Raw genomic sequence first — 13,681 nt, 5'->3', positions numbered from 1 at the left:
TCCACCCTCTAGAGGCCAAACCTTAAGAGAGCAGTTCAAGTTTTGGGATGCTCAGCACGCCACAAACCACGTCCAGATAACGTATTTTCAAGTGAAAACCCCAGGCAGCCCCAGGGTGAGGAGCAGCTGTAACCCTGGCCAACAGTGCTGTCAGTACCAGAACAGCCCTGTACCACAGCAGGGCCCTGCCATGGAGTTCTGGGTTGAGATGCAAGCATGGGAAAATACAACAAAGAAAGTAGAAGAAAAAATATTGGATTATTTTAAACAGTAGATGCTGTCTACCATTTAGTGTACACCACAGCCATTTCACAGCCCTATTCCATATCCAAATGTGTGTCTCTGGCTGCATCAATATTCACTGCCTATTCTTCTGGGTCTAATTTTAGATAAATAAAGATCTCTGCAGCAAGGTTCTGATTTGAATACTTAGCATTTTACCTGCAAGCTCACAAGAGGAGTAAGCTCGTGAGCACAGAAACATGGAGAAGGAAAGGACCAGCCCCTTCAGAGCAGCAAGCAAACATTCAACACTGGCCAACAAAGGTTGGATGTCTGTAAAAAAACCTTACAGGAACAAATACTGCAGGATAAACACCTTGACTCACTTCAAAGTCTCATTAATACCTTCTATAATACTAAGCAGTTGCCACCCACACCCCAAATTCATTATGCTTTACTGAATATACATGCAGACCCTTTGCAGCAAGCACCAAAATTTGCATTTACATTTCTGCAACTTCTAGTATCTCTTTCTTCCCTATAGGGCTGTACAGGAGATTGAAGTGACAAATTAGGGTCACCTTTCCCCACGCGTTGTCAGCAAATCAATTTGCAACGCCTTTCAGACAGAGTTCATACATAAATGAGGCAGCGTGCAATCGATTCACAGAAGAAACCCTGGAGCAGCGGAGTGAAACACCAATAAAATCTTACAATTAACTTGAGAAGTTGCCTTTTGTTCCATCCCAGTGGTCCTTTTATTCTTCAGATGCAGAAAACATATCATCATACAGATGCTCCCTTGTACTAGATGCATATGAATATTTAAAATCAGTCCTTGAGAACTGAAACTAATTACATACAATGGAAAACGTGTATGGGAGAAATATATGCAGCACAACGGCCAGATTAAACCCTTGTGTTTCAACAGCAAGGTATCTTATTTTGGAGGAAGGGAGAGGAGGAAGAAAAAAACAAACAAACAAACCAAAAACAAAAGTATATGCTCAGTCTGCATATTCAAAGAGTCCAGATAAGGAGAACACTACGTCTGCATACTTGAGACTTCACTCATAATGCATCAGGAAAACACTACAGAAAAAGTTAGGTGGCAACTTTATGGCTTAGAACTATCGAGCACAGAAGGGCTTGAAAATCTCACGGGTTGGCTTCACAGTACAAAAATAAATGAAGGAATGAATGACCTCTCGTCCTATCGCTGTTACCTGGAGAGCAGTGAGGCCAGCCCTGAGCCTCCTCCTCCCCAGGCTCCCCACAAGACTTCTGCTCCACAACCTGCACAGCTTCGTCGCCCTTCTCCAGATGCACTCTTCTCAGCTCCCATTAAAAGTGATAACTCCGTGACTCAATGTCTCATCCAGCAAATGCAGACCTCCAGGTGCAGCAGGGATGCAGCAGGGATGCAGCGCTGCCCAGCAGGCTGGATGCAGCACTCACTGCTCAGACCCCAACACCAACACTCTCCACCTGGCACTGCCTGCCAATTGAGATGCATAAGCAGCAGTGACAAAGCCAACAGAGCAAGCTGTGCCAGATGTTGAACTTGTGATCCAGACAATTCCAACTAACACCTGCTTTGTGACTGCTGTCATACCTTAACAAGGCAGCAGCGTGCACAGGGATTCATCCAACAGCTGTTGCTGTAGTTAGGTGCTGGCTGGGCATGTAGCAAACCTGCTCCTCCAATTATTTACCTGAAAGACACAGCTGTAGTGGGACAGACAGCTGCAATGGGGACAGGCAGTAGCTTGGGGTCCTCCAGCTCCCCTGTTCTAAGTCACAGTGATGGCTGGGCAGCTCCCTTGGCACCGGGGCAGCTGCAGGCAGCGTTCAGTATTTCTCTTTCCCTGTGCCATTCCCCAAGATAGCAGCTGTATTTACTTTATATAGCTTAATTTATGACAAATAGCAGCAGCCTTGATTTAAAAAATCAGGCTTTGGGACATTAAACACATTTGAATTTCTCATCTGTTACTAAGTCCTTTGCCCACTAATAGGCCATTTCTCCCAGAGAGATCATCCCCAATGCAAATATCTAGGGATGCTCAAGTTCTCTACAGACTAGAGCCTCAAAAAATAAACAGAACCATGCATCTACAATTCAGACTAAACTAGCAAGTCTCTGAGATGTTTGAAACGTAAAACCCAAGACCCAAGCCTGCAGCTTGTGTGCTGCACTCGGGGACACAAGCACCACAGTGCAGGAATTACTTTCTCAGGGCAAGTTAAGGTTTCCTGGGGAAGGAAAGACATTATTCTTTGCTCTAGTCCTAAAAAGAAGAATTTGTATCATAAAAAAAGGAACAAGAAATAAAAGTTAACTCAAGAGCAAAATACTGCTGCAGAGTGGGAACGCCACCAGACAGAGAGTGGCAGGAGCATGCAGCTCTGCAGTGCTGCAGCAGAAGGGTCCTGTGCTGCAGGAGCTTCTCCTCCTCCCTACCACATCACCGCTGATGCAAAGCCCCAGTGCTGTGCTGCATTAACCCCTCCAACCCCCCCACTGTCCCCCATAGGAGCAGCTGCTGAGAAGCACCCAGGGTGCTGCTGAGGCAGCACTTCCCCTCTCCTAAGCACATGGCAACGCAAGGAGATGGCAAAGAACTGCAATGCATCAATGGGATTTCTCTATTTATGCAGGTAACCCAGATGTGCAGTTCAAGTAAGCATCACCACAACATTTCAATCGGTTGTGCGATGCTGCAGCAAAACGCTCTGACCCTGCTTCCTGCACAGAGGCATCCATACCACGCAGCACACTGCTCACTGATTGCCTTTAGAAGACTCTCAGAGAGCAGCCAGGGGCAGGAGCAGCTTTCTGTCCTGTTAGCAAAGAGTCTGCATGATGGGGCAGAGAGACAGGCAGCTCGGAGAAGGGACAAGATTTTGGGTGCAGAAATACACCAACTGTTAGGCACTCTTAAATATACACTGCTGATAAGTTTCCATAAGTCTTAAAATGAGTTTATTATATACAGTAAGAAGCTTTAAGAGTACTCCCTCTCAGCCTCATGTCAGCTTTATAGCCCTACAACACTTTAGTACTTGATGGCATAGAGATAAGCCAGCCAGCACTCAGCTGTCTGACCCCAGCGCACTGACACCAACCCTCTGACTGCCACACAAAGCAGCCCATGAGGAAGCTGCTGTTGCACACCTGCCCTGGGTAGAGGTGCAGTGTCCTGTGCAAAGGGCAGGGTGGGGGGAAAAAGTGAATTTATCTTCTGAACAGAATGAGGTTCTTTCCATTACCCTGCTAGGTGTTATTGCTAAAAGAGAAACGCAGCATCAAAACAAGGAAATGCCATCCAAATCTGCACCTTACACTGAGGTCCTATCAAAACAGCAAATACTACCCCAAAGCTGTTTCACTAGTGATTCAAAAACCTGCTTCAGACACAGCTATTTGTGTCACTGCTCACAAGGAGCAATGCAGGACATCCAGCAAGCTTGTTTGCAGGATCAATCTGACCAGTGGATATAAGCTTGCAGCATTTTAACAAGCATTTTAAATATACTTTTAGGGAAAAACAGATACCTGTGTTTCTGCTCTATGAGGCCATATGCAGGACTAAGCACTGAGGTGGTGCAAAGCTCCTAAGGAGCCCTTTCCCAACAGCCTTAGGCCAGGGAGTTGAATCAGAAATTCACTCATATGCACAAAGAACGATTTGCGTCATTTCAAATTCCCAGGTCTGTTTGCCATCCCCAGGCCTTCATGCTATCAAGAGCCACACAGATAACTCTTCCTCCTTAACTTCTACCTAATGTCAGCTGGATTCCATTTTTTTCCTTCTGAGTGGAAACATAAATTTCATTACTGGATCATTATTAAACTTGTCGTTTCCTAACCTTTTTGAACACCAATAATTCACTCTGAAAAGAGAGATGACTTCCACCCGGCCTTCCATTTGCCTAAACATGCAAGTGGAGAAGAGTTCCCACAGCACGAAGCATGGACAACTGGTTACTCCAAGCATCTTCCAGGTGCTCCTGTCCTTGGCTTTTGAAAAGCCAGATTTACACCTGTCCTCAGTAACAGCTTGCAGCAAACAGCACGTGGGTCACCATCGGACCCAACGCAGCTTCCCATACATCCCCACCTCCCCACACATCCCCACCTCCTTTCCATCCAAAAGACACAGCAGCAGCATCTGAGCATCCCACACACCAATTCCAACAGCCTCCGCCTCTTATCTGCAAGAACTTAAGCAGGCAGTAATTAAGCAGAGACAAAGCAGAGCAGTAAAACACAAGCTATGTATGTAGTGTGCTGTGAGTGCTGGAGAACCACCTGAAGTTCATGATTTCTTATGCAAGTAAACAGAAAGCTTTCCTTTTATTTATAACTGCTGTTAATTGCCCTGCTTTTACTTTTTCTCCTTAAAGTGAAAGGACAAAACGTATGTTCCCAGATATACGCCTCTACTCCATTAACCTGTACAATGACAGATGAACTCCCACATAATTAGTGAAAAGAGTTGAAGGAACGGCCTCAAGTTGTAGCAAGACAGATTCAGGTTGGAAGGCAGAAGAAACTTCTCCAAAAGAGCAGTCAGGTGCTGGAATGCACTGCCCAGGGAGTGGTGGAGTCACCAGCCAAGAAGGTGTTCAAGGAAATGTAGGTGTTGTACTGAGGGATGTGGTTTAGTGGGGAATATTGGTGGCAGGTGGATGGTTGGACTGGATGGTTGTGGAGGTCTTTTCCAACCTTGGTGATTCTATGATACGATGCCCCATGACAAAGTTTCTGCACTGACCAGCCCTCTGCTCCTTTCTACTCAATTTGGTCTTAAAAGATGGGGAAAAAAAACCAAGATATCCTGCTTCTAAGCTGCAAAAGAGGGGTGCCTGTGAGCCTGCCAGCTGGCATCCTGCTGGACCCTGGCACCCCTCAGTCCACTCATTGTGACTCTTTAAACCAAGATTCTATCACCCACCCCTAAAAGAAGGAGGAAAAAATATTCAAGAGCCACCTACTGCATTACAAGGACACAGGAGGGTGATGGCTGGGAACACCTGAGCCACGTAGGAGCAGAACCTTCAGCCAGCGCAGTGCATTTTCACACTGCCATCCTGCAGAGGGAACACAGGCACGCACCAGTCAGTGCTCTGCCCGCCCTCAATTGCCACCACTTCTTTAAAACACTTCTCCTTAAGGTGCCCTCCAAGAATGCTGGGTATGTGCTCTGTGGAACCTACCAGGGTGCACGTCTGTAGCCTCTTTAGCATGCCAGAGATGCGACTTGCAAACGTGAGAAAGCCAGAAAAAGCCTTCACTCTTCACAGTATACAGAATTATCAATTGCCCTTGTTAGCAGGAAAAAAATAATCTGAATTTCCCGGAGCCTTAAAAAACATTTGAACTGATCCACACGGAAAATGTTCTCCTCTGAAATATAAAAGGAAGTAGTGAAAATGAGGTAAAACTGTCCCAGAGCACTCTTAAATTAGTTCTATACCTACATGCACACTCAGGAAAGACAATGATAAATAGCAAGAGACTTAAAGACGTTAAAAAACTGTGTAATAAAGGAAGAGAAGTCCATGCAAATTTTATCAGGTCCTGTAATCTCTAAAAATCCCCAAAACCCTCCTGAGGTTGAGCTCTGTAACGAAGATGGCTTTGATTTAAAGGCCTCCCTGTAACGCAATAGCTCTCAGATAAAGGTGTATGTAGGTCAGGGCTTCCCCACTCTCCAGCACATGAACTGCTCACCCCAACTGCAGCAACATCCCTAGCAGAGCTGCAGCAGCTTTTGGGACATCACCCGTTCACTTTGTCGTTGATGTTGGTCTAAAGATTTCTATCAGGATCTTTCTGTCTTCAGTGCCACATAAAGAACGGTCTATAATACAGAAATAAGTTTTCTGGTCAACCGTGATTACAAACTAAGAACATTGCAACTTCTGTAGCAAGATGCTTTTTGAAAACCATAAGGATAAATCAGCAAGACTGCTCATCACTGCTTAAAAATATATATATAAGAAACGAGCACATGTTTATGGAATTTCACAAACAAAATCTGCAGCATTAGGCGCCTGCAGCTTCACGGCTGTGCAAGTCCCACATTGCACTGCTTTAGCAAAAGCAGGCTGCGTTCTCATAAATATGCAAGATAACTGCAGAGCCTTCCCAAGACTTCAGTTGTCTGCATAGTCAGAGAAAACAACCTGGTTTAGGCCTTCTTCCAAAAACGTCGATTTGTACGCTGCGCTGACTTTTGCCCATTTAATGCTTCCTATTGCCATGACAGCGCGCTGTACAACGCATCCAGAAAGGACAAAACTGTGTCAGAAGATGCAAATCGTCTGAAAGGCACACATCCACGAAGGAAAAGGTGAGGAAGAGCGATTATAAGCACTGACAGCACGGCCAGCCTAGAGGTACCCACACATTTACCTTCATCTCGGCGTGACTGCAATTCCGCAACGCTGCCAGACCACTCCATCCAAGAGATTTAAATAGCAATAATAATAAAAACAAAAGGTGCTCCTGGGGGGGGGCTTGAAGGTCTGCTGTGTAACAGCTGCTCCTGCAGCCCATTACTGCTCTCCTCCTGCAGCTCCCGCTCCCAGCTCCATAGCAGACACAGCGCACTGCACGCACCCCTTCTGCTGGCAGGCGTTAAAACACTGCTGAAGATCCCAATCTGATCTACACAAAATGAGCACAATGAGCATTTGCATACGCACGTGGCCAAATCTTAAGTGACAGCCATGTCTGCAAGTGCTGCCGTTTTAGAAAGCTATGCCTAAAACACTAATGCACAACGCAGCACTGAAGCCAAGCTTGCACGACGCTGGCCTTGCAAGGGCTGAACTCCAAAAGAGAGGCACAGCTGCAGATTTAGGTAGATATGGGCATGTCCCCACCCTCGTTCAGGCCACCTCGCTGCCCATGAATCCAAGCCCACAGCTCCCCAGCTTCAGATCATCCTCACAATATTTCAGTAGCACGGGAGAACAGTGATAAGTATATAAAATGTATGCACAGCCTCCACAGCCACAAATTAGTTTCATCGCTGCCTACACACTCCACAGTCACATTCACCACTTCAGAAACACGAACACAAATTGAGCTTTTCTTGCCCCAAACACGAGGAGAGAATTATAAATTAAATATCACCACTATAGTTAGAAAATAAGCTCTCTCTCCACTGTGGTTATAATTATGGAAGTGTCAAAACAGCTTGAGCTTCCTGGGATAAATAAGTATTATCTGCAGCAAAAACATTTAAGCAAGGCGTATTCTCACCTACATTAACAGCTGGTGTGGGTCAAAAAAAAAACCCCTTCCCATGAAAAGCCCGTGTAAGCACATGGCATCAGCCCCAGCTCTCATCCCTGGGCTGCTCCTCTAGTGTCCCTGGACACCTTCTCAACCCATCCATTTCATACCATCACAGAAGCCTTCAGGTTGGAAAAGCCCTCTGAGATCCCCAACCTACTCCTACTGCCCATGTCCCTAAATGGAACCACAGGGTCATTAGCATTGGAAAGACCTCTCAGATCCCCAGCCCATCCCCACGTCTCCCAGCGTCAGATCTCCACTGCTCCTGAACACCTCCAGGGATGGCAATCCCACCAGCTCCCCACGCTTCCAGCTCCAGTCAATCCAGAGAAGTGGGTGGGTGTGCAATGGCCCCCTTCGATCTGACAGGTTTACAGTTGACTTTTTATTTTCCTTCACGGGTATTTACATCCTGTTGGCTTCGAATGCTGAGCAGCAAGACGTGCACACCTATCCCCTCAAGGAAAGCCCAGACCCTTCTTCTGGATGCGCACCTGTGACGTGCAATTTCTTCCTTTAATCAGAACTGCAGCGATCAGAGATAACTCCCAGCATCTCAGCGAAGCCACCACTCCAAGCAACATTTATCACTTTCAGTACTTCACTATTTATCAAAAGGATTCGTAGCTCAAATACACAAACAAAAATCAATCCCAAAGAAATTAAACGGAATCCCAAATGTAACAGCTGCAAGATGTAGAGCACTAAAGATGTGAATCTCGACGTGAGTTACTTGGGCTTTATCACGGCCACGGGAAAAGCAGGATGCTTACATGTCATACATGGATCTCGCAGCACAGATCTGTGGCTCAGCTCTTCACAGAAATGAAAACTACACGGCAAAACAAGCAGTGTTTATATATAAATAACTGTCAGAGAACACAGCCGTGAGGCAGGAACAGTCATTTCTAAGACTTTCAGGTCTTTTCCTTCTCTTTGTATACTCCTCTCATTCCTTTAATCAACGTGAAGCATCCTGCTCATCTGAAAGCAAGCAGTTCTTTATTTGGCAGAGGGGAAGGCATCACCCATACCAGAAAATCATGGCACCAAGGCAATCCATCAGTGCTCAGAGCAGAGCAGGAGGCTTGGCATCCTCCAATACAGTCACCTTAATTGCGACCACATGTAAATTGTTTCGCTATTTTTATTGTGAATAACTTGACAAAATTGGCAGATGCTTTCACTTTGGAACATTATCTGCTGGAATGCAATTAGACATAACCCAAAGCAGGCACTGCCTACGTGCAACAGGTACCTAATGGAAGTCTTTGCTTTCCACATGCACCCTTATGGCAATGGAAGTGGTAAGCCTGTAATACTTTTCTGCTCCACTCTTGTTAACCAAGGGATTACAATCCATTCACATTGCTGTTTTCCCAGCCACTTAAGCTAGAACAGCCAATTCATATTCATTGAAATTCTTCAAGCCAACTCGGCAAAGCCCCTGAAATCTAAGCCCGCAGCGTTTAAAATAGCTTTAAGTATTAGGGGGGCTGTTTTAGATGCGTGTTTAATATAGGCTCATCGGTAATACGATAATCCACAATACTTAGGAGGACTTAGTGGCAAATTCACAGAGCATTCTCCACTCTGTCCAAAAAGATCTAAAAATGTCCCATTTTGATGTTAACTCGGGAACTGTTCTTTGAAAACAAACAAAAAAAAATACTTCAAACACTCGAGTGAAGTCTGAAACGTACCTGTAACACACTTGTTAAATGCCCTTGGAGCCCTAAGCAGAAGCAGCACAACCCAAGATCACAGCAACCATTAGGTAACTCTCCTTTACAAGTGCAGACAGAGGTTCTTCTCTATCCATTAACAATGGGGAGCCACACAGGACTGCATACAGCAACACCGGGTAGGGTTCAGCTGTACTGACATCGGACATGAAAACAGAACTTTTTATCTGCTTACACACTGGGGAACAGCCAAGGCTGAATCTTTGCAGCTGCACGACAGCCACAGGTTATGCAGCACTCAGTCAAACCACAGCACAGCAAACCTGAAACACATGGTTCTCTACTTTCAGGTATCCAGCATGCATTTGGAGCAGCTGTTTACTTTGCAATTCAGGCAACTTAAGCCCTGGTTCTAATCTCACAGTGGTGATGAGAATGTTTAAAATCGTATGTTTGACTGAAATGATGTATAGATAATACTTGTCCTATCTGTACAGTCAGAAAAGCCATCCCCATTCTCAGGAAGGAAATGGAGCTAACCTAACCAAGTGCAATATTTCTTCTATGCATACACAGAGGAAAGCCACTGCAGTCCTCAAACGTCAATAGTGGGAGGAAAGGAGGAGAGATCAGCTCTTCAATGCAAACTCCAAGTTCTCCATCTTCGGAAAAACAGATGTACTGGACCAAAATACATCTCCCAAAACAAAGAATTCTAGGATTGCAGTTAAAGAAAAGACATTCTTATGTCTTTTCCAAATAAAAACTGTTCATTATCTCCCTGGATTCCTAGTTAATCTTGGAAATTGGATTTACACGCTACAGTAAAAGTGCAGATGATGTAGAAGGTAAAAATATTTCAGTAAGCACCCTCCAACTCTAAAGTTCCTATGAAAAAAGAGATTTACCCATAGATGAGCGTCCACACCTACAACTTAAAACTGGTTCATATTCACTTCTAAATACTTCAAGTGTGAGCAGGACACCACACAGAACCATAGAATGGCCCAGGTTGGAAGGGACCTCAAGGATCATGAAGCTCCAACCCCTCTGCTGCACGCAGGGCCACCAACCTCCATATCTGACACTAGACCAGGCTGCCCATGGCCCCATCCAACGTGGCCTTGAACAAGGGATGGGACATCCACAGCCTCTCTGGGCAGCAGATATTTGAATAAAGGAGAACTGGGAAAAGGAAACAATCCTGTATTGTGGGTGTGAAGTTTGGAACCTCTGTACTTAGGAAATTTTTAATCAGGAAACTTTCGCTGCCTTTAAGAACCTCAATATTGATAGATTTAGGCTTTCAACCAAAAACACTCCAGTAGTTTGCATAAAGCCAGAGATACATTCAAACACCAACAGCTCAGAGAAGCAGTGCTATGATTTGAAGAAAAAAAAAATAATAATCACTCTTAAATGAGAAAAACACTCAAATTAAAATGCTTAAGACTTACTTTGTAATAGATAAATTGAACAGAGTCTTCATACATCACAGCCTGCAGCTCCACTGCCGCAGCCAGCAGCCTGAATGTAGCCAACTCATTGAGAATTGCACTTGGAAAATCACTCATCTTCCCTTCAACCAGCGCTTCATAAGGCAGCTGTCCCAAACCAGATCAAAGAGAAAAGCAGCACTGGATGCCAACCAGAGCCACTGACCGCACCTGGCTCCCTGCTGGTGGAGATGGATGAGCTAACCCAGCTTTTAATTGGAAATGGTAAGGTTGCTTTGAAATTCTACATTTTGCATTTAGTGCTTCAGCAAAAGCAAAGTAAAACAGGCGTTATTAAAGTGCCATATGTAATATCATATGGTATTTTCTTAAATAGTTCGGTTTCTTAGCTAAAGAGGACATGAAATGTAAATTTAGTGCAAAACATGCTCTGACTTAACAGCACACTGCTTTTCTAATGATCAAATTTACATGTCTTATTTACATCTTCTTTAAGGTTTTTTTCAATAGTTTTAATAATTCAGTAACTTCCTGACATATAACTAATTTTGCAGATTCTATGCATAAAGAACCAGAGTGAACCGATGCCCCGAGGAACAGCAGAGGAGCTCAGTATTAAGAACACGTTTTTCACTGAAGAAAACATATGGATGAATGACCACTTCTTCCAGTGTGTTTAAATACCAATAAAAGACTGCAAGTCAAACTTCCATTATGGAATTCAAGGTGTTCTGTTGGGTTTTTGCATGTCCTTACAATCACAGAATCACCAAGGTTAGAAAAGACCTCCAAGACCATTCAGTCCAACCGTCCACCTACCACCAATATTTCCCACTAAACCATGTCCCTCAGTACAACACCTACATGTTCCTTGAACACCTTTTTGGTTGGTGACTCCACCACTCCCTGCACAGTGCCTCAGTATTCTTATGCAGAAGAAATGTTTTCTGATGCCCAACCTGAACCTCCCCTGGCGCAATACTAAACCCATCCAACCTGGCCTTGAAAAAGGGATGGGACATCCACAGACTCGAATGGGTCAACGTACAGAACTGAAGATCAGAGCAGAATTTTTATACCTTTCAACCTTGCACTTATTAGCTTTGTAAACGTAACCAATGCTGCACTCCTTCTGTATTTTGTTGGTTTTATCGTTATTGGGCCATCAGTGCAAAACCGTAAGCATCTTTTCAAAAGTACTAGAGAAATGATCAGTGACACTGGGTATTAGTGACAAGGGACTTTCAGATATTAATCAGGTAGTACTAATAATTCTTGCCCGCTGCAAGACTTGAGCTCTCTGGCTTCCCCAGCAATATTTCCCTTGGTTGCCATAGAGCCCTCCCAGCAGAGCTCTGGAAGACACAGCTGGGCCATGGCATGAACCCATGGCTCCCAGGCAGCAGCTGTTCCACAGCAGCAAGCCGTGATCCAGGCAGCAGCAATGCTGAGAAGCAGCCTCTGACCTTACAGCACAGAGCAGTGAGAGCTCTCACCAGAGAGGAACAACTTCGTAAACCTCCAAACAGACGAAACTAAAATGCCTTTATTTGTTAGACTTCAGTTTCCTACCTGCAAGGATGCTTCTTTCCCTGTGGAAGATGGGCAGAACGTGGGCTGATTCACTGCCACATTTCTATGCTCTTCAATAGCAGCACTAGGCAAGGGCAGCAGAGTGCAGGTACCCACTGCATCCCCACCACAACCTGTCCCAAGCACTCACAGCAGCTCAGCAGACGTTTTATTAAGTGAAAGAAAATCAGAATGACAACTTCTCCGATACCTCCTGAAAATGTATAAACGTGTAAATATGTCCTGGCACATAAGCCAAAAGAATCCAAAATTCAAAACGCTGATTTTAAAAGAAAAGCCCCCAACAAGCTGCGTTTTCATTTTGTTCTTCCCCTTTCGTAACAATGCGAAGCCATGTGATACCAAGAGAATAATCTGGAGAATAACCAACCATCTCAAACCTGATTACATATTCCTAATGAACAGTTTTGCACATGCAGCTCTTTGCAGCAACGTGTCCCTTCCATCAATCTGCCACCCAACAGCCAAACGGACAGCAAACACCCTTTGGATATGAATGCGATGGGAGCTGAGCAGACAGACAAAGAATAAAAATGAAGAAAGCTGCTTCCCTCACATTACTGCTCATATTTTGAAGAAAAATTGAGGTCAAAGCAATTTAGCTGAAGTTGGCTGAAATTGAGTACTGTGGTTATCCAGCAAACCTCGCACCGGCAGTGCAATGAGAAGAGGGAAGCTTTCCGACAGGAATCCCTTATTTATAAGGTATTAATGCTGAAAAAGCAATAACCAAACTCCAAAGCTTTTCAAAACACACTTTTTCTCGAGTTCAGGGTAACCAGAAGCATTTCAGTGTCAGTGCACAAGGCACACAAGACAGGAGCTGACCATCTGCTGGAGGATGCTCCCTTTCCACCCAAACAGGAACTGTGCTGCCAGTACCTGCTGAGACAGACACCCATCTGACCTCCCAGTCACAGGTTACAACATATGGCAACGGGGGAAAAAAACATAAAAACGTAACAAAAGCCATGAAAGGAGCTAAAGGAAAAGGAATCACCGGCACGGAAATGAAGTGAATGCTGAGTCAGCCCAAGGGAAGGCTCTGGGGCTGCTGCCCCTCTGCCAGCACACAGCAGCCAGCTGGAAATCATTGAGGTTTCCACCTGCAAGCCGAGCTGACAGCAAACACGCTCCAACACTGCCAACCCTGACAGTAAAGCCCAATGAGCTATTAGAAAATAGCTGAAATATCTTTCCTAGCTGCTTTTACCCTTCACAGGAAGCTCTTGCTTTCCACAGTTCGTGACACTTCTTCCTTCCTTTTAATGCAGTCCCTTTTTGGCCTGACCATATTGCTGTGAACAACCACCACCTCGCTGGTTTTGCATACGGTTCAAAGAGACTGAGCTAAAGCAATGAGAAAAACCCATTTCCAACATATGTAAACAAGAGAATGAAAACCTGGC

The 13,681-nt window shown here is 44.9% G+C and overlaps 1 protein-coding gene across 8 annotated transcripts in view; it reads right to left on the bottom strand.

Moving 5' to 3' along the window:
* Nucleotides 1-13,681, bottom strand: part of PTPRE (protein tyrosine phosphatase receptor type E) — a 77,819-nt gene that overhangs the window by 36,743 nt on the left and 27,395 nt on the right. Inside the window, exon 1 of one of the 8 annotated variants that reach the window (XM_090145660.1) lies at nt 6,647-6,666. The exons of the other annotated variants lie outside the window; for them this stretch is intronic. The gene's annotated coding sequence lies outside the window, so the exon portion shown is untranslated. Of the gene's footprint in view, nt 1-6,646; nt 6,667-13,681 lie in introns of those variants that run through there. 8 annotated transcript variants of the gene reach the window in all.

The sequence above is a fragment of the Phasianus colchicus genome, chromosome 8, assembly GCF_987193195.1.
Source record: "Phasianus colchicus chromosome 8, bPhaCol1.hap1.1, whole genome shotgun sequence".
Lineage (NCBI taxonomy): Eukaryota > Metazoa > Chordata > Aves > Galliformes > Phasianidae > Phasianus > Phasianus colchicus.
This window is presented reverse-complemented; position numbering and strand designations above follow the sequence as displayed.